Source organism: Mustela lutreola, chromosome X (genome assembly GCF_030435805.1).
Source record: "Mustela lutreola isolate mMusLut2 chromosome X, mMusLut2.pri, whole genome shotgun sequence".
Classification (NCBI taxonomy): Eukaryota; Metazoa; Chordata; class Mammalia; order Carnivora; family Mustelidae; genus Mustela; species Mustela lutreola.
In genome coordinates this window covers 84641661-84661243 of record NC_081308.1, presented here as the reverse complement: position 1 = coordinate 84661243, position 19583 = coordinate 84641661, and positions in this window count along the sequence as shown.

Here is a 19583-nt window from a genome sequence, read left to right as displayed (position 1 = left end):
TGATCTGAACACTGACAAAACAAACTGCACAACTAAAGGGAGAGAAGAGGTCACATTGAAGAAGGTAGGCAGTACAGAGACATTGTTTAGGGAAGACATGGATCGTGAGGGCTCCAGAGAGGTGGTAGTCATAGTCACAGAGAAGGGGAGACAGAGGAGCACACAGAGGAATGCACAAAGAGAAGATTTCCATAAAACTATTGACTTGGAAAATGAAAATGGCTGAATTTTGTAAATTATTGAAACCAGTGGGGCTTAAAGTCTGGACTTTTGAAATTCAGGGAGCTTGTCTGAGATAGAGTCTGGAGGGCACTGCACAGATCCTGGACAGAGGGCAGGCAAACAACCTGGGGGAGCACAACATGGAAACAGTGATGTGAAGAATGCCTGGAGGACAAAAGGAGGTTATTCACTCTTCTCCAAGTGGATCCCTGAGAGGTAGTGTTCATAGAGAAAGTTCTCTGGGGGAAAAAAGGAGCTTACTAGTGCTTTTCCCTTCCCTTTCCCTCAGCATAAACACAGAACAACCTGTAAGAGGCAGTGCAGTGCTGACACTGGCTGCCTATATTGTTTATACCCCCTGCTCTCTAGCAGGACTGCTTTTCTCAGACAAGCTTGCCTTATTCACAGCACTGTAGGCATTCCTTGCCCTGAGAAGACCAGCCCAAAGCCCAGCCCAAACCCTGTCTCTCAACCAGAGAATACTGCAGGGGCTCAGTTCTGGTGGAGTTGGTGTCAGGTCTCATTTCATAAGCAGTCCAGAGCATACCTACTTAAAACTCACCACATTCAGCTCAGTGATCAAACACTGCCCACAGTATATTGACAAGGAGAGCCTCTGCAGAACACTGGCTTTCATGGAGCTTACAGTTCATCTTGTCTGTTACCACATTACAGTGTAATTCACTATTTTGCTTTCTACCATCTCTAATTATAAAATATCACTTATACTAAGGCCTATGTATATTCACATTTTTACCCTTAGTTCCCAACACTGTCCTGAAATATAATAAGCATACACATACAAAAATACTTGTTGAAGGATAGAGCACCCAGAACCCAATGGCAAAGATGCAAAAAACACACATCAGAGACAATCCTTGAAGTTCCAGGCCCTGGACATTACATGAGCTCTTCTTCATAAGGCCATTACTTTAGAAGCAAGTGATATAACTGTTTTTTTTTTTTTAACACACAGAAGAATACAGAGACATAAACAAAATGTCAACATGGAGGAGTTTATACAAATGAAAGAACAAGATAAAACCATAGCCAGAGATTGAAACAGAACAGATATAAGTAACATGCCTGATGGAGAATTTAAAGGAGTCATTATAAGGGTATTCATTGGGCTGAAAAAATAATAGGAGACATCAATGAAACCCTTACCACAAAGAAAAAATAGTTTAAAAAGAATCAATCAGGTGACTGGGTGACTCAGTTGATTAAGTGTCCAACTCTTAGTTTCAGCTCAGGTCATGATGTCAGGGCTGTAGGATTGAGCCCCATGTTGGGCTTTGTACTCAGTGTGGAGTCTGCTTGTTCCTCTCCCTCTGTTTCTCTCCAATATCTTTATATCTCTAAAGTAATGAATAAATAAAATTTTAAGAACAGAACAAAAGATAAAGAGTGCAATAAATGAGATTGGAAACAGACTTGATAAAATAAACAGCAGGCTGGAAGGACAGGAACAAATAAGTGACATAGAAGACAAAGTAATGGAAAGAAATGAAACCAAAGGAGAGAAAAAAAAGGAAATATGCAACACAAAAATAGACTTAGGGGATCTCAATGATTCCAAGAAACATATAAATACAAATAAAATTTGCATTATAGGAATCCCAGAAGAGAGAGGAAAGGGGGCAAAAAATTTATCTGAAGAAATAATAGCTGAAAACTTCCCTAATTTGGGGAAGGAAACAGACATTCATATCCAGAAGACATAGAAAACTCCTATCAAAACCAACAAAATCAGGACAACACCAAGACATGCTGTAATTAAATTTGCAAAATAGAGTGATAAAGAAAACAATCAATAAAGCAGAAAGACAAAAGAAGTCCTTTACTCACAATGTAAGACCCATAAGGCTAGCTAGAGATTTCTCAAAAGAAACATGTCAAGACAGAAGGGAGGGGCATGATATATTCAAAGTGCTGCTGGCAAAAATCTGCAGCCAAGAATATTCTTCCAGCAAGGCTATTGTTCAGCATAGGAGAGATAGTTTCTCAAAAAAACTAAAGGAGTTCTTGAGCATGAAACCAGCCCTGAAAGAAATATCAAAGCAGGGGCACCTGGGTGGCTCAGTTAAGCAACTGCCCTCAGCTCAGGTCATGATCTCATGGTACTGGGATCAAGCTCTGCATTGGACTCCCTGATCAGTGGGGAGTCTGCTTCTCCCTCTTCCTCTCCTCCTCTTCCCCCATTCATGCTCTCTTTATCTCTCATGCTCTCTCAAATAAATAAACAATATTTTAAAAATGACAATATTAAATACTAAAAGGGACTTAATATTTAATACAAAGGAGAGACCAAAAGTGACAAAGACAACAAAATGTCAGAGAAAATCTCCAGGAACAACAACAAAACTAGTCCTAAATTGGCAACAAAGGCCTATCAATCAATAATTTCTTCCAATGTAAGTAGACTAGACATACTGAACAAAAGATATGGGGTATCAGACAGGATTAAAACAAGCAAGACCTACCTCTATACTTCTACAAGAGACACCTGCAGATTGAAAGTGAGGGGGTGGAGAAACTTTTACCATGTAAATGGTTGTCAAAAGAAAGATAGAATAACAATACTTATAGCAGACAAAGTGGTCTTAAAACTAAGACTCTGACAAGAGACAAAGAAGGGATTATATAATCATAAAGGGGACAATCCAACAAGAAGACATAACAATGGTAAATACTTATACACCCAACATGAAAGCACCCAAATATATGAGTTACTAGCAAAAATAACGGAACTAATTGATAGTAATATGATAGAAGGGGACTTAAACATTCCACTTACCTCAATGGACAGATCATCTAAACAGAAAATTAATAAGGAAATGATGGCTTTGAATGACACCCTGGAGAACATGGACTTATCAGGTATAGTCAGAACATTCCATCCTAAACAAACAAACAAAAAAACCAAAACAAAACAAAAACAGAATACATGTCCTTTTCAAGTGCACATGGGACATTCTCCATAATAGATCACATGTTACATCACAATAAACAGAAAGACTGAGATAATACCTTGTATCTTTTCTGACAATTACTCTATGAAACTAGAAGTCAACCACAAGGAAAAATTTGAAAAGACCACAAATACATGGATGTTAAGCAACATGCTACTAAGTAATGAACAGGTCAACCAGGAAATCAAAGAATAAATTAAAAAAAAAGAAACATGTGGAAACAAATAAAAATGAAAATACAATGGTCCAAAACCTTTGTGATGCAGGAAGAGTGGTCCTCAGAGAGAAGTATGTAACAATACAGGCCTACTTTAAGAAGCAAGAAAAATCTCAAATAAGCAACTTAACTGTACACCTAAAGGAGCTAGAAAAAGAACAACAAAGGGTAAATATAGCAGAAGGAGGGGGAAAATAAAGACTAAAGCAGAATAAATAATATATAAAATAAAAATTTAAAAAAGAACAAACCAATTCGCCTAAGATCTGAATCTTTGCCAAGTATTAATAGAACTTATAAACCTCTAGCCAGACTTATCAAAAAGACAATGGAAATGACCCAAATAACTAAAATCACAAATAACAGAGGAAAAATAACAGCCAACACCACAGAAATACAAATAATTGTAAGAGAATATTATGAAAACCTGTATGTCAAAAATTAGACAATCTGGAAGAAATAGATAAGTCCCTAAATTACTAAAACTGAAACAGGAGAAATAGAAAACTTGAACACATAACCATCAAAGAAATTAAATTGGTAAAAAACAAAACAAAACAAAATGAACAAAAAACTAACAAACAAAAGTCCAGGGCCAGATGGCTTTGTGGGTGAATTATAACAAACACTTATTTTTTTAAGGTGTATTTATTCATTTTTAGAGAGATGGAGAGCAGGGGGACAGGCAGAGGGAACGAATCCCAGGCAGACTCCATGCTCAACACAGAGCTCTATGTGGGACTCAATCTCAGGACCCTGAGATCATGAGCCAAAATCAAGAGCTGGACACTTAACTGCAACACTCAGGTGCTCCTCTACCAAACATTTAAAGAAGACTTAATACCTATTATTCTTATATTAATTCAAAAAATAGAAACAGAAAGAAAACTTTCAAATACTTTCTATGAAGCCAGAATTACCCTGATATCAAAACTAGATAAAGACTCCATTATAAAAGGTATGTACAGGCCAATATCCCTGGTGAACACAGATGCAAAAATACTCAATAAAATACTAGGAAACCAAATCCAACAATCCATTAAAATAATTCACCATGATCAAAAAGGATTTGCAGGGGCACCTGGGTGGCTCAGTGGGTTAAGCCGCTGCCTTCGGCTCGGGTCGTGATCGCAGGGTCCTGGGATCGAGCCCCACATCGGGCTCTCTGCTCAGCAGGGAGCCTGCTTCCTCCTCTCTCTCTGCCTGCTTCTGATCTCTCTTCTGTCAAATAAATAAATAAAATCTTTAAAAAAAAAAAAAAAAAAAAAAAAAAAAAAAAAAAAAAAAAAAAAAGGATTTGCACCTGAATTGGAAGAGTGCTCCAATATTCCCAAATCAGTGTGATACATCATATCAATAAGACAAAGGATAACAATCATATGATCATTTATCCAGACACAGAAAAAGCATTTGAAAAAGTAGAACATCCACTCATGATAAAAAAAAAAATAACATAGGTTTAGATGGAATATACCTCAACATAATAAAGGCCATTTAGTTAAAAAAAAATAGCTAATATCGTCCTATATTGGGAAAAACTGAGAGCTATTCCTCTATGGTCAGGAACAAGACAAGGATGTCCACTCCAACCACTTTTATTCAACATATTAATGAAGTCCTAACCACATAAATCATACAAGAAAAAGGAATAAAAAACACCCAGTTTGGCAAGGAAGAATCCAAACTTTCTGCATTTGCAAATAACATGATATTCTATATAGAAAACCCAAAAGACTGCACCAAAAAACTTCTAGAACTGATATATGGATTCAGTAAAGTTGCAGGATACATAATCAATGTATAGAAGCCTGTTGCATTCCTATACACCAAAAATGAAGTAGAAGAAGGAGAAAATAAGGAATCAATACCATTTAAAATTACACCAAAACAATAAGATGTGTAGGAATAAACTTCTTGTGATAAGCGCTAGGATGTAGGTGATGAATCACTAGATTCTGCTCCTAAAGCTAATATGTACAATATGTTGGCTAAACTAGAGTTTAAATAAAAACTTGAAACAAAGAAAAATATAGAAAGATAATAAAATAAACAAAGTAAAAAAATAAACAAAAAGAATAAACTTATCCAAAGAGATGAAAGACCTGTACTCGAAAACTATAAAACAATTTCTTTTGAAATTAAAGATGACAAAAAGAAATAAAAAGACATCCCATGCTCATGGATTGGAAGAACAAATACTGTTAAAATTCTATACTACCCAAAAGAATCTTCACATTTAATGCAAACACTATCATAATGCCAGCAGTATTTTTCAGGAGCCAGAACAAACAATCCTAATTTTTTTAGAGTTTTTGTATATTTTTTGACAGATAGTAAGAAAGCACAAGGAGGAGGAATAGTAGAGGGAGAGGGAGAAGTAGGTTTCCTGCCAAGCAGGGAGCCTGATGCAGAGCTCAATCCCAGGACTCTGGGATCATGACCTGAGCCAAAGGAAGATGCTTAACCATCTGAGCCACCCAGGTGCCCCAACAATCCTGAATTTGTTATTGAAACACAAAGAATTCCAACAACCAAAGCAACCTTGGAAAAGCAAAGCAAAGCTGGAGACATCACAAGTCAAGACTTCAAATTATATTACAAACCTTTAGTGATCAAAACAGTTTGGTACTTGCACAAAAATAGACACATATATCAATAGAACAGAATAAAAAACTCAATGAAGGAACCCACAACTCTATGGTAGATTAATCTTTGACAAAGCAGGAAAGACTATCCAAGGAGGGGGGACTGTTCAGCAAGTGGTGCTGGGAAAACTGAACAAAAACATGCAAAAGAATGACACTCTACCAATTTCTTACACCATGTACAAAAATATACTCAAAATGGATTAAAAATATAAATATGAGACAGGAAACTATACCAATTCTAGAAGAGAGCACAGGTAATAACCACTTTGACATCAGACATAGCAACATCTTTTTAGATATGTCTCCTGAGGCAAGGGAAATAAAAGCAGAAATAAACTGTTGTAGGTACATCAAAATAAAAGTTTCTGTACAGCAAAGGAAACAATCAATAAAACTTAAAAACAACCTAGGAAATGGGAAAAGATATTTGCAAACTACATGTGTGATAAAGGGTTAGTATCCAAAATACATAAAGAACTAATCATACTAAACACCCAAAAGACAAATAATCCAGTTAAAATATGAGCAGGAGGCATGAAAAATAATTTTTTTTTCAAAGAAGACATACAGATGGCTTAGAGACACATGAGATGTTCAACATCACTCATCATAAGAGAAATACACATCAAAACCACAGTGACTTACCACCTCATACCTGTCAGAATGTCTGAAATTAACAACACAAGAAGCAACAGGTGTTGGAGAGAATATAAAGAAAGGGGGCACCTGGGCAGCTCAGTGGGTTAAAGCCTCTACCTTCGGCTCAGGTTATGATCCCAGGGTCCTAGGATCAAGCCCCACATTGGGCTCTCTGCTCAGCAGGGAGCCTGCTTCCTCCTCTGTCTCTGCCTGCCTCTCTGCCTACTTGTGATCTCTGTCTGTCAAATAAATAAAATCTTTAAAAAAAAAAGGAATATAAAGAAAGGACAACCCTTTTGCACTATTGGTGGGAAAACAAACTGGTGCAACCACTGTGGAAAATAGTGTTGAGGTTCCTCAAAAATTTAAAAATAGAACTACTCTACAATTCATCAACTTCACTAGTAAAGATTTATCCATAGACTACAAAAACACCAATTCAAAGGGATACATGCACCCTGATGTTTATAGGAGCATTATCTGCAATAGCCAATTCTAGAAATAGCAGTGTCCATCAGCTGATGAAAGGATAAAGCACACACACACACAGAGGAATATTATTCAGTCATGAAGAATGAAATCTTGCCATTTAAAATAACATGATGACATGAATGGAACTAGAGAGTATATGTTCAGTGAAATAAGTCAGAGAATGCCAAATACCATATACTTTCACTAATGTGTGGAATTTGAGAAACATGCCAAATGAATAAAAGGGCAAAAGAGAGAGAGAGGCAAGCCAAGAAATAAGACTCTTAACTATAGAGAACTAAAATATACAGAAAAAAAAATTCTGGATTGAGGAAGTTATTGTAATACACTAACTATTTATACAAGAACACAGAACTACAGAACCAAGATAAGAGAAGCTTACTAACCCAAGCTTCAGGATTGCAAAGAGGGAATAGTTGAACTGGCAGCATAAATATTAAGAAAACTGATAATCACCTTAAGCCTTTCTGAGTTGGAGAAATCATGCAGTAATGCCTAATAAATGGATAGTCTATCATTATATGAACTTTCATTCACTTTTTTTTACTTTTAAAAAGACTGTATTTTTTTATTTATTTGAGAGAGAGAGCGAATATGAGCAGTGGGGAGAGGCAGAAGGACAGGGAGAAGCTGATGCAGGGCTCCATCCCAGGACCCTGAGATCAGGACCAGCTCACTGGAGGCAGAAACTTAACCAACTGAGCTACCCAGGAGACCCCTTTTGTTCACTTTTAAACTCTAGACAACACCATATATAGAAAGACACTAGTAGAGAAGATAGGACTAGAAAGGTCACTGCAGAAAGCAATTAGAGATAATAATAATCAAAAGTTTGATAATGGATTTGTGATGCCAGCAAATTCAAGACCAGAAACAAAATGACTTGTGAGGGTTGCAATCTGCAACTCATGGTTGCATTCAAATACCAAAAAGCTTGATGGCATCCTTGGATATTTTGGGTGGCATCAGGATTAGAAATTTATATATAAATTTTAGAAACTGAAGGGTAACCTCTCCTTTTCAGGTGAGGAAACTGAAACCCTGTGAGGGTTAAGTGATCTTCTCAGTTTATTAAATTAGCTACAGGAAAGCAAGAACCTTCTCCGGACTCTCAATCTTTTGTTCTTTATACATTAATCAATTAATAAAAGAGTTGAAGTTAGCCAAAAGCCATCTATTTATTCCAGATGGTTTCATTTCTTTAATTTATACTAATTATACTTCAGTGTTTCTAGTAATAGTGTTTAATCTACACTGGAGTGGGGACGGGGAGAAGTCAATGTTATATGGTGGAAAAAGCACTGAACTAGAATTGGGAAGACCTGTTTTAGTTCCAGATATTTGTATAAACTAGCACTGTGAGCCTAGGGTAATTGTTTAACCTCCCTAGATCTCACTTACCAAATTGCAGACCAAGGGATTTGAACTAAACAGTGTCTGTGATGGCTAATTTTATTGTCAACTTGACTGGGCCATGAGATACCCAGATATTAGGTCAAACTTTATTCTGTGATGGTGTTTTAGGGTGAGATTAACGTTTGAATCAGTAGACTGAGTAGACTGCTCTCCTTAGTGCAGAGGGCTTTATCCAATTAGTTTAAGGCCTGGATAAAACAAAGGGGAGGACCCTCCTGGGATAGGATTCTTTCTGCCTGACATATTTAAGTTGGAATATCAGGGTATTTTCCTGACTTTAAACCCAGACTGGAACTATAGCATCAGCTTCCCTAGGTTTCCTGCTTAATAACTGCATGCAAATCTTAGAGCTTATCAACATCCATAACCATGTGAGCCAATTTTTTACACTGTTTATCTCTCCCCCTCCTCTCCACCTCTTCCTCTTTCTCTCATCATATATATTGAGGTGGAAAGGGGGATAAACACACATGTGCGCATGTGCGTGCGCTCGCACACACACACACACACACACACACACACACACACACACATCCTGTTGGTTCTATTTCTATCAAAAACTAGGACTACAACAGTAGCTAAAGGCCTTTCCATCATTTAAAACCATCTTCCTGTAAACATGTTCTTAGAGAAATAACCACTGATGTCCTCTGTTCACTGATATTCTCTTCTATTTCCAACTAAAGTGAACTTTGATATCCAAGAAAAGACAAATTTAAAAATCATCTTCCTCAAGAATCAGTGTGGCAAGCAATTCATTTTTGAAAAACGGAGACATTGAGGTCAAAGAGAAAGCTGGATAAAAATTCTGAATTGAGTCCACACTAGAAACTCTGCAAGTATAGATAGCCAAATGCTTTTGGTATTTTTGCATATATCCATATCTTTTGCAATTGTTATATGTCTTCTTTCCCTTTAAATTGCAAACATTTCAATGCCAAGCACTTCATCCTTTATTTCTTAGATATGCTTTCTCCTTCCTTTAGTGTTACTGCTTAGTTCAGGGCCTTGTCCTCATTGGGTGCTTAGTGCTGACGGAGAAAGGATTCAGAGTCATCGTTAAGAACCTAGAGTATATTATGCTAAGTGAAATATCATTCAGAGAAAAACAAATACCATATGATTTCTCTCATATGTGGAATTTATGAAAAAAAAAAGATGTATATGGGGAAATTTAAAAAAAGATAGGCAAACCATAAAACAACCTATTAATGATAGAGAACAAACTGAGGGTTGATGGAAGGAGTTGGGTGGATTTGAGGGGGTGGGCTAAATCAATGGTGGGTATTAAGGAGGGCACTTATGTGAATATTGGGTGTTATTCATAGGTGATGAATCACTGAATTGTACTCCCAAAATCAATATTACATTGCATTTTGACTAGAATTTAAATAAAAACTTGAAACAAAAATAAATAAAAATTAAAAGAAAAATAAGCAAAGGAACACAATGAATTAGGAAATCCACAGAGTCTCAAGGTAAGCAATTTGAGGTCTGAAATAAGACATAAACCCATTATAGTCAATGAATACCAGAGAAAATACTGAAGTGTAGTGAGAAGGGTATTCTTTCAAAACATCTCTGCTGCTGATTCTTTCTCTTTTTTAACATTTCCTAAATGTGTTGGTCAACCATGTTTGGTTGCAGGTGCCAGGATTCCTACTTGAAAAGCCCTGAGCAGAAAGTTTATTGGTTCATTCAACTAGAAATCTAGGAGTGTAATTCACATCTATTACAACTGCATCACAGACTCAAACAATATTAGGACTCTTGAGATCTACTTTCTGCTTCTAGCTTCGTGCCAGAATATCTGGCCATTCTCACAGACCAGCTCTTCTAAATAGTAGGGAATGTGGATAGCAGTAATTCAGGGCTCACATACTCAAAGTTTGCAGTCTGAGAAATAAAGAAGCCACACAACCAGCACCACTGAGAAATATCTCTGGGAAAGACACTGATTGACTTAGAATAATTTTCATCCCTTGTTTACTTATTGTGGTCAATAACCAGGAGAATTGGGCATTATTACTGGTGTAGCCTAGTCTATATGAGGAAATCATCTTGTTTCAGTAGGACTCAGCTTTCTTACTTGTCAAATGAGAGAGTAGAATTTGACAAAGGGAATTCTGCCAGTTGCATCATCATCAAATGATGTCCACTTTACTTCAGAATGTGGCACACTTGAAAATTTCAGCAGCAAAAAAAGTCATATGAAGTAGTTTTATTTTCTAATTGTATAATGAACTCCATTGGCTTAATTTTAGTTGTATTTGTGTTTTTTAAGTGTGTGCCATCCTGTGTAATCTTCTGGGTCTTGTTCTTTGCACTGAACATACATTTATATTCCTGATGTTGGGTTTTTAGTTGTTTCTAGACTTTTGTTTTTCTTATTGTGACTGTTTTATCTTACTTTCTTTTTTACACCACTCCCCTCTCAATTACAAATAGTTGATTATTAATAAGCCTGTGATTTGCAAGAAATATTGGGTGTCATATATATGGGAGTGTTATTGCTGAGTGATGAGATACAGGAATATTCAATTTTACAAGATAATGCCAAACTGTTTTCCGAAGTGGCCATATCAACTTACATTCTCACCAGCAACATTATCGAGATCCTATAGGGCTATATCCTCTGGTATTGTAAAAATTCTCAACATTTTTTTCCATTCATATGAGTATAATATTTCTTTGAGGTCATTATATTGTCATTATTATATTTTATCATATAGTATTATGTTATTAATAAGGTAAAGTCTTTCTGTATATGTTTACCAGCCATATCCATTTTTATTATCCTTTGTGACATGACTTAATGTCTTTTTACCTATTTTCATGTTTATGTTTTTTGTCCTTTCCCTATTGATTTATAGGATTGTTGAGATCAACCTGTTGACAATTATATGTGTTGCAAATGCCTTCTCTTCATTTGTGTGTTGTCTTTTTACTACATTTCACTACTTTTATTTTAAAGAAAATAAGTTCCTAATATAGTCAAAATGATTAATGTTTTATGGTTAGAACTTTTTATATTTTGATTAAGAAAATTTTCACTTTTCTTAAGGTGATAGTCATGTAAAGTTAAAAAAAAGTGCTAAAGTTTTCTTTATACATCAAAGCACTGAATTCACCTGGAGTTGTATTATATATAATTTGAAGTAGGAATTTAATTTTATTTTTTGCGTATGGAAAACCACTATTTTTATAGCTTTATTTATTGGATAGCTCATCTTTTCATCACTGATCTGCCCTGATATTACTAAGAAATACCAAAGTTTCCATTATGTATGTTATACTGAGTATTTAACCACCTGCCCTTTGACAATTTGGAAACATTGTTTCAAACATATAAAACCTGGATTCACTTTCTATAGATTAGGCATTTACAAAAGAAGGGAACTTTTCATCAGTTTATGTGAAAAATAAAATTATGTGTACATAATTCCTACCCTACGATTTATCAGACAAATAAGGTAACATGTGAGGGAAGTAATTGAAACTGAATTTTCTTTGTGCTGCTAACCATAGTCAGCTTATGAGGTATTTGGAAGAAGCCAAAGAGAAAAAGGCATTTAATTTCCTTGGATGTTATCAGATGGCTAGGTCATGAAACTTGCTAAATAATTTCGCTGAGCATGGATTTTTTTAAAAGATTTTATTTATTTATTTGACAGAGAGAGAGCATAAGCAGGCAGAGAGGGAGGCAGAGAAAGAGGAGGAAGCAGTCTCCCTATCGAACAGAGAGCCTGATACGGGGCTCAGTCCCAGGACTCTGAGATCATGACCTGAGCCAAAGGCAGCGGCTTAACTCACTGAGCCACCCAGGTGCCCCAAGGATTTTTTTTTTTTTTTTTTTTTGAATGAAAGACCTCTGAGGAACTAAGCTTTTTGGACACCTATGGTTCATAATATTGTACTTTCCTACTGATACGTCAAGATATCTGACCACAGTGAACTTGAAACTTCAGGAAAAAAGCAAAAGCACTGTTGATACATTCAAAGGTGTGTAGGTATTTAAACTTAAAAAGGTTATGATTTTGGCAGATATCTGCAGATTACATGAATTTCATATTGTTGAATGATACTAAACTCATTTTTTTTTAATGCAGAACTATTTGTGGAAAGAAAGTTATAATATCTGAAGAGAGAAGTTTTTTTTTTTAAGATTTTATCTATTTATTTTACAGAGAGCGATCACAAGTAGGCAGAGAGGCAGGCAGAGACAGAGGGGGGAGCAGGCTCCCCGCTGACCAGAGAGCCCAATGTGGGCCTCGATCCTGGGACCCTGAGATCATGACCTGAGCCAAATGCAGGGGCTTAACCCACTGAGCCACCCAGGTGCCCCAATAGAGAAGTTTTAATGAGTACAAATCAGTGCTTCAAATTTCTTACAGCTAAAAAAAATAAAGTTAAGAGACAGCAGAAGCAGCATCTGTACCCCAATGTTTATAGCAGCAATGGCCACGGTCGCCAAACTGTGGAAAGAACCAAGATGCCCTTCAACGGACGAATGGATAAGGAAGATGTGGTCCATATACACTATGGAGTATTATGCCTCCATCAGAAAGGATGAATACCCAACTTTTGTAGCAACATGGATGGGACTGGAAGAGATTATGCTAAGTGAAAAAAGTCAAGCAGAGAAAGTCAATTATCATATGGTTTCACTTATTTGTGGAGCATAACAAATATCATGGAGGACATGGGGAGATAGAGAGTAGAAGGGAGTTGGGGGAAATTGGAAGTGGAGGTGAATCATGAGAGACTATGGACTCTGAAAAACAGTCTGAGGGGTTTGAATTGGTGGGGGGGTGGGAGGTTGGGGTACCAGGTGGTGGGTATTATAGAGGGCATGGATTGCATAGAGTACTGGGTGTGGTGCCAAAATAATGAATACTGTTATGCTGAAAATAAATGAATAAAAAAGAGATAGCAGAAACGTGTGTATAGTATGTATTTGTAATACATGGTATATAATGTGTTCATCTTTCAATATGCTAAAGTTACCTTTAAATCCATAAGAAAAAGATAAAAAAATATCAATAGAAAATTGCAAAAATAACATGAAAAGGCAATTTACAAAGAAGAAATACAAATGGTAAACATTATCACAAAAATATATTTAATCTCACTACTAATAAATTTAAAAATTTGAACATAAAGTGCCATTTTCCTCAGTCATAATAAATAAAATTTAAAAGGTTGAAAGAGAGTGGAGGCAAGATGGTGGAGAAAGAGGAGACTGTGTTTCAACCAATCCCCTGAATTTAGTTGGATATATACCAAACCATTCTGAATACACACAAAATCATTCTGAAATGTAAGAACATATATCTGGATCTCTACAAGCAGAAAAACACTGCCTGTCCCATGGTAGGAAGGGTGGAGCTGTGAATCTTTGGGGAAACATTAGAAAATAAACAAAAGAGGGAGGGAGCCTCTGTAAGCTGGTGCCTGGAAAGTGATATAATACCAGAGTGCAAAAGCATCCTATGTGGGGATCAGGCAAAAACTCGCAGAGTGATAATGACCAGGATAAGGCTTTAGAGCAGTGCTCAGGTAGGATCTAGGAGCTGTAGGTGCATGCATGCATGTATGTGCAAACCAGGGGACAGCTCACAGTTTTAGAAGCTCAAAGAGCAGAGGAAGGTCTGGGCCCTGGGGTTGATCTCAGAGAGTTGCTGTGGGCATGCATCACCATGGGGGTCTGCAGTTTTCAGAGGCACAGACAGAAATGGAAAGTGTGCATCCTGGAGGGCTCAGTGAAGAGCAGACTGCAATTTCTCTGCTCTGGGACAGAGGTATGTGTGTGGCCATTTTTGCTCTGACCCTTGGAAAAGGTGCAGCAATCCACCAGAGAACAAAAGTTGGTTTCCACTGAACCCATCCTCCAGACAGGGGGCAGGACAACCCTGACCAAACAGGGTTTCCCAAGAAACAGTGCAGCAGGCCCCTCTCACAGAAGACAAGCTGGAAGAAAAAGAGGACTTCAATGCTAGAGTACCCATAAAATGGGTGCACCTTGCTTGGGTTGTTTTTATAATTTTGAACTCTGTATATTCTCTCAACTGCCCCTCAATAGAATGACTAGGAGGAGAAACTCCCAAAAAAGGAAAAAAAAAAAGAGACCATGGCCTCTGCCACACACCTAATGGATATCGATATAAGCAAGATGTCAGAGATAGACTTCAGGTTAGCAATTATGAAGTTGATATCTAGGCTTGAGGAAAACATTAGTGACAATACAGAATCTCTAAGGCCAGAAATGGATCTAATCAGGCTGAATTTAAAAATGCTATAAAAGCTGAGGAAGAAGAATGAATTAGTGATCTGGAAGATAAAGTGATAGAAAGGAAGGAAGTTGAAGAGGATGGGGATAGACAGAAGTCCATGAGAACAGACAGAGAGATCACTGACGCCAGGAAATGTTGCAATGTCAGAATTATTGGGATCCCTGGGGAGTGGAGAGAGAGAAAGGACTAGAAGGTATATTTGGGCAAATTGTAGCTGAGAATGTCCTAATCTGGGGAAGGAAACAAGCATTCATGTCCAAGAGGTAGAGAGGACCCTTCCCAAGGTCAATGAGAAACAGACAAATGCCCAAGCATACAATAGTAAAACTTGCAAATCTTAGAGCCAAGGAAGCTATCCTAAGAGCAGCTAGGGGCAAGAGATTTATTACATACAGAGCTAGGAACATCAGAATAACATAAGACCTAGCCAATGAGACCTGGCAAGCCAGAAAGGGCTGGCAAGACATACTCAGCATATTAAATGAGAAGAACATTCAGCCAAGAATACTTTATCCAGCAAAGCTAGATACTTTATCATACAAATGGCCAGACAAGGATTTTCCAGGACCAACAGAAACTAAAAGAATATATAACCACCAAGCCAGCCCTGTTAGAAATATTAAGGGGGACTCTAAAAGAAGAAAGACCTTAAGAGTAATATAGATCATAAATTTACAGAGACAATCTAAAGAAATAGGGACTTTACAGACAATATGATGGCACTAAAATCATATCGTTCAATAGTCACTATCAGTGTGAATGGCTTAATTGCTCCCATTAAATGACGCAGGGTTGCAGATTGGATAAAAAGACAGAACCCATTCATAGGCTGTCTAAAAGAGACCCATTTTGAACCTAAATATGCCTCTAGATTGAAAATGAAGGGATAGAGAACCATTTATCATGACAATGGACCTCAAAAGAAAGCTGTGGTAACAATTCTCATATCAGACAAATTAGATTTTAATCTAAAAACTGTAGTAAAAGATATGGAGAGACACTATATCATACTTAAAGCATCTATCCAACAAGAAGATCCAACACTTGTAAATGTCTATGCCTCCAATGTGGGAGGAACGAAATACATAAGCTTACTGTTAACCAAAATAAATATTCATATTGATAATAATACTTTAATAGTAGGAGACCTCGACACTCCACTCTCAGAAATAGAAAGATCTTCTACCTGAAGTTCAACAAAGAAACAAAAGCTTTGAATAAAGCATTGGATCAGGTGGACTTCATAGATATATACAGAACATTCCACCCTAAAACGACAGAGCACTTACTTTTCTTGAATGCACATAGAAGGTTCTCCAGAATAGACCACATACTGGGTTACAAATCAGGTCTCAATCAATACCAAAAGACTGAGATTATTCCCTGTATATTTTCAGACCACAGTGCTTTGAAACTGGAACTCAATCACAAGAAAAAAATTGGAAGAAATTCAAACACTTAGAATTTAAAGAGCATCCTGATAAAGAATGTTTGGGTCAACCAGGAAATTAAATAAGAACTTAGGCAGTTCATGGAAACTAATGAGAACAAAAAAAACACATTTGTCCAAAGTCTATGCGATACTGCAAAGGCAGTGTTAAGGGGGGAATACACAGCCATCCAAGACTCACTCCAAAAAGTAGAAAAATCCCAAATGCACAAGTTAACTGAACACCTAAAGGAGCAAGAGAAAGAACAGTAAATAAAACCTAAACTGAGTAGGAGAAGAGAAATGTTAGAGCAGAAATCAATGAAATAGAAACCACAAAAACAGTAGAACAGATCAATGAAAATAGAAGCTGGTTCTTTGAAAGAATTAAGAAGATGGATAAATGTCTGTCCAGCCTTATATGAGAGAGAGAGAGAGATAGAGAGAACCCAAATCAATAAAATCATGAATGAAAGGGGAAAGATCATGATTAGCACCAAGGAAATAGAAACAATTATTAGAAATTAATACCAGCAATATATTCCAAGAAATTATGCAACCTGAAAGAAATAGATGCCTTCATGGAAACTTATAAACTACCAAGGCTGAAACAGGAAGAAATAGACAATCTGAATAGACCAATAGTCAGTAATGAAATTGAAGCAGCAATCAAAAACCTCCCCCCAAAATAGTCCAGTGCCACATGGCTTCTTAGGAGAATTCTACAAAATATTGAAAAAGGAATAATACCTATTCATCTGAAACTGTTTAAAAAATAGAAACATAAGGGCAACTTCTAAACTTGTTCTATAAGGCTAGCATTACCCTGATCTCAAAACAAGGCAAACACCCCATGAAAGGAGAATTACAGACCAATATCTCTGATGAACATGGATGCCAAAATACTCAAGATCCTATCCAATAGTCTCCAACAGTACATTATAAGGATTATCCATCATGACCAAGTGGGTCTATTCCTGAGAGCAAGGGTGGTTCAACATTTGCAAATCAATCAATGTGATATGGCACATTAATAATAATAATAATAATAATAATAATAATAATAAAGACAAGAACCATATGAGCCTCTCAGTAGATGTAGAGAGAGCATTTGGCAAAGTACAGCATCTTTTCCTGATTAAAACTCTTCAGAGTGTAGGGATAGAGGGAACATACCTCAATATCGTAATAGAAAGCTATGAAAAGCCCATAGTGAATATCATTCTCAATGGGGAAAAACTGAGAGCTTTTCCCTTAAGGTCAGGAACATGACAGGGATGCCCACTCCCACTGCTATTGTTCAACATAATACTAGGAGTCCTGGCCTCAGCAATCAGACAACGAAAGGAAATAAAAGGCATTTAAACTGGCAGGGAAGAAGTAAAACTCTCTTTCTTCACAGATGACATGATACTTTATATGGAAAACCTAAAAGATTCCATCTCCAAATTAAGAGAACTCATAGATCTATTCAGCAATGTAGCAGGATACAGAATAATACACAGAAATAAGTTGCTTTTCTATACACAAACAATGTCACAGAAGAAAGAGAAATGAAGGAATCTATTCCATTTATAATAGCAGCAAAAACCATATGATACCTAGGAATAAACCTAACCAAAGAGGGAAAGGATATATACCCTAGAAACTACAGAACACTTATGAAAGAAATTGAAGAACACAGGAAAAGATGGAAAAACATTTCATGCTCATGGATTGGAAGAATAAACATTTTAAAAACATGCTGTGTAGATCAATCTAAACTTTCAGTGCCATTCCTATTAAAATACTATTGGCATTTTTCAAAGGTTGGAAAAAATAATTCTAAAATTTGCATGGAACCAGAAAAGACCCCAAATTGCCAAGGGAATATTGAAGAAGACAAACAAAGCAGGGGGTATAACGTTGCCTGATTTCAAGCTATATTACAAAGCTGTGATCACCAAGGCAGCATGGTATGGGCACAAAAACAAACACATAGATCATGAGAACAGAATAGAGTCTCCAGAAATGGACCCTCAACTCTATGGTCAACTAGTCTTTGACAAATCAGGAAAGAATGTCCAATGGAAAAAAGACAGTCCCTTCAATAAATGGTGCTGGGAAAATTGGACAGCTATTTACAGAAGAATAAAACTTGACCATTCTCTCACACCATACACAAAGATAAACTCAAAATGGATGAAAGACCTAATGTGGTACAGGACTCTATCAAAATCCAAGAGGGTAATGTAGACAGTAACATTTTTAACTTTGGTGACAGCAACTTCTTTCAGGACACATTTCCAAAGGCAAGTGAAAGAAAAACAAAAATTAACTTTTTGGGACTTCATCAAGATAAAAGCTTCTGCACAGCAAAGGATACAGTTAACAAAACTAAGAGGCAACCCATGGAATGGGAGGAGGTATTTGCAAATGGCATTGCAGGTAAAGGGCTGGTATCCAACATCTATAAAGAACTTCTCAAACTCAACACTCAAGAACAAATAATGAATTCAAGAAAATAGGCAGAAGTCCTGAATGGACCTTTCCCCAAAGAAGACATACAGATGGCTAACAGACACATGAGAAAACATTCAACATAATTAGCTATCAGAGAAATTCAAATCAAAACCACATTGAGATACTACATTACACCAGTTAGAATGGCAAAAATTAACAAGGCAGGAAACAACAAATGTTGGTGAGGATGTGGAGAAAGAGGAACCTCTTAGAGTGCTGGTGAGAATGCAAGCTAGTACAGCTACTTTGGAAACAGTATGGAGGTTCCTCAAAAAGTTAAAAATAGAATTACCCTGCAACCCTGCAATTGCACTACTACATATTTATTCCAAAGATACAGATGCAGTGAAAAGAATGAGCACATGCACCCCAATGTTTATAGCAGCAATGTCCACAGTAGCCAAACTGTGGAAGGAGCTGAGATGCCCTTCAACAGATGAATGGATAAAGAAGATGTGGTTTATATATACAATGGAATATTACTCACCCATCAGAAAAGATGAATACCCACTATTTTCATCAACATGGATGGGACTAGAGGGGATTATTCTAAGTGAAATTAGTCAAACAGAGAAAGACAATTATCATATGGTTTCACTCATATTTAGAACATAAGGAATAGCATGGAGGACAATAGGGGAAAGAAGGGAAAACTGAAGGGAGTGAATCAGAGAGGAAGATGAAACATGAGAGACTATGGATCTGGGAAATAAACTGAGGGTTTCAGAGGGGAGGGTGATCGGGGGAGGTGGT